Genomic DNA, 3,448 nt, shown 5'->3' with positions numbered 1-3,448 from the left:
GGGGAAGGGGAAGGGGAAGGGGGGGGGACTGGAGCCACAGTGACTGCATGCTCTTCTGTTTTCTTGTGACGCGTAAATGAGAAAGACAGTGTTATTTTCTACCTTGTACCAAGGACTGAAACCAGAACAACCAGGTTTTTACCAGGTGTTGGTAAAAAAAAAAAAGAAAAGAAAAGAACAAAAGATGAAGTTCCGTGTCCGGCAGTGACGCCTGGTTCACCGCAGTGACACCGAGGTCGCATGAACAATTGAATGATTTTTATTTTTTATTTACTTCTGTCATTTTGTGCAAACGAAGAACGATCTCTGTGCCTTGTACCAAGGATTTAAAAACTAAAAAAAGAAATATAAAAAAAGTGAAGTGAAGAAGTTGGTTTAAAATGGTTTAAACATTTACGTTTACATTTATTTCTCGGACTTCGGTTTGCAGGTTGAATTTCTTTTTTCTTTTTCTTTTTTTTTCCTGAGTCCGTTGCATGTTTGTCACAGCATGGTCTGTTATGGATGGATTTGCCCAGAGATTTGCCCCCCCCCCCAACCCCGTCTTTATTTTTGTACATTGTTGATGAATAATGAAATATTTATTATCGCCCAGTGTCCCTGGATGAGATTTCAATAAAAATGAAATTATGACACAACATCGACCTCTATGTTTGTTTTTGTTTTTTTTAAATAACGACTGTTTTAACAGTTAAATTTATAGACAGTGATTTTAGAGAAAATAGAGAATTGAAAGATTCACGGATCAGAACGGAATTCAAACGAAAAACGAATTCGATTATGAACTATAATAAATGCAGAACCAGTGATAAATCATATATATAATTTTATCTTTATATAGAAATTACCTTTTCAGAAATTACTTTAAAAATATTTAAACTTTATTCATACGTTAAAGTTGTTTTTAAAAACCCACCCCAATTTGACAAACACTAAACCATCAAGACTGAATTTTTAAAAAATGTTTTAAACATTTAAACAGAAACATCTGATTTTAATAAAGGGTTTTTGAAAAACTCTCACTAATTTAATAAAAAATATACCAATGTGAAACTAAGAACAACAGTTTTAAACAATTTTACAAAGTAATATTAAAATACAATAATCACAGATGAAAAAATGAAGCGAAATAAATGACAACTACTAATTACAACGGATTAAATGAATAAAAAAAACAAACTGAATTCAGAGAAATTGAAAAATCGAATGAACAGCCAATAAAAACAACTATTTAATATTATATCTTAAAATATTTTCGAAGTGATAAAAATCAAGAAACTAAAGATAAAAATTAACTCGGTCATTTTTCTGTAATTACAAATATGTATTAACACTTAAAGCTTGTACTTTAAAATATTTATTTTTAATTAGTAAATATAATATAAATATTCGGACAATAAATAAATAATGGAAACATCGATTATCTAATAACAATAACCACAATTATCAGAATTATTATTATTCATATTATTTATATTATTGTAATTTGTATTATTGTTATTATTAATAATATTATTATTTCGGACGTTATTATTATTATTGTTAATATTATAATTATTACGTGGTTGTATTTAAACTCCTATTAATTGTAAATATTCATGTTCTGTTCCAGTGACGCGACAATTAGACTGAACCCTGACTGTGGTCTCTGTGGTCTACAGTCTGTGCCGGATCCGGTCTTGAACGCTTCCCCGATCCTGATCCTCTTCGGGGACCTGTGATCTCAGAGCAGTTTGTCCCCCCCCCCCTCCCTGGTTCCCCCTTGTCCCTGGGGTTTTTCTACTGCGCTGCGACAGAATGTACGTTTGTGCAGATTACAAGTTAATTGTTCACGTGGGACCAGGAGGAGAAAAGCACATCAGAGAGGGACGGCGGGATTACAGGCTGTTACTGCAGGAGATTAGACATCCACGGGCCTCCTCCTTCACCTCCTCCGCCTCCTCCTCCTCCTCACATCCATGCAAATGAATGCGTGGATTAAAAATAAAAAGGCGGAAAAAGAAAAGCAGCAGCAGCAGCAACAGCAGCAGCAGCAGCACAGGCCTCTTTGTAGCTTATTTTAAAGAGAAAAACAAGTTCTACAGAGAAAGAGTTCTGTTGGTCCTGAGGAATGACGGGAGTCGGTCTGCCTCCTCCTCCTCCTCCTCCTCCTCCTCCTCTCGCAGTGGCAGATGGGAGGTAAATAGCCGTGCAGCCGCTGTGGCCTTTTAAGCTCACAACACTGAGGAGGATGTTGTCGAGGGAAGACGGCGGTTTGCGAGTTAATAGTCATGAGTTTGGGGCAATTACTTAAGGTTTATTATGGTCTGCTTTCAAAGGAAATGGACTCTTCAATGGGCGACGAATACTTGTTAATTCTGTCTAATTAGGAGGAGCGGAGAGGAGAGGAGGAGAGGAGGAGAGGAGAGGAGAGGAGGAGAGGAGGAGAGGAGGCTGATAAATTAAAATACAGACAAACTTTACTGGACTGTAAATATGAGCCGCGCGTCTTGATTTAGTTAAAAGTTAAAATATTCTCTTTCTTTTCTCACTGATTTTTCACAGTAAATTTGAGTTTGAAATAAAGTCTATGATTAAAAAATTAAAAACAAGAACAAAAAGAAATTTAAAAATTATGACATTAAAGCAAAATAAACATGAAAAATCATTTCAATTATGAAGAAGATTTTACAGAAAAAAACTCACAATTATTTATTATTTTATTTTTATGTTTTGCTTTGATGACAATAACTAAAATTTATGTCTTGTGTGAAGTGAGAACCTGAACTGGGCCACAGATCAGAGTAGGACTGTGTCAAAAGAGATTTTTTTTCCCAGTGATTTATTTATATATTTATTTTTATCCCAGTGTCACTACACTGTAGTCAGCACCGGAGCAGAGAACTGGACCAGAGAGCATGGAGATGAGAGAAAAGAATGAAGTTAACAGTTTTATATATAAAAAAACAGATGATTTTTTTTTTTTTGTTCCTCTGGTTCAGGTTTTATTTAATCACATTTCATAACAAACGTTGGCTATGAATGATTTCAGGTCAGGACCCTGGACAGTTCCTCAGTCCAAGAACTGTTCACACTCACATTCACACCTACGGTCGACTCAGAGTGAATAAATAACCTGGTCCACAGTCTGTGGAGAAAACACACACACACACACACACACACCTGTGGGCTCCGTCACAGACAAACTTCATCTCTCTCTCCCTCTCTCTCTCTGCTCTGCCTGCAGTGTGAAGTGCTCTGCGGGTCTGTTGACTCTCTTAGTCAGTGAGCTGTTGGAGGGTTCGATGCCTGAGGGCAGCAATTGAAACTAAATATCAGTTAAATAAAGAGGGGGGGGGTCAGGCCGGGACACCTCAATAAGAGATGTCAGATCTGTTTTATCCACAATTATCTGTTGTCTTTGCGTTTCCGTCTCTCACTTCCGGCCTGCTCCCGCGCCACCGCCTCC

Source organism: Cynoglossus semilaevis, chromosome 12 (genome assembly GCF_000523025.1).
Source record: "Cynoglossus semilaevis isolate Cse_v1.0 chromosome 12, Cse_v1.0, whole genome shotgun sequence".
NCBI classification, from domain to species: Eukaryota; Metazoa; Chordata; class Actinopteri; order Pleuronectiformes; family Cynoglossidae; genus Cynoglossus; species Cynoglossus semilaevis.
Note: the sequence above shows the minus strand (reverse complement) of the source record.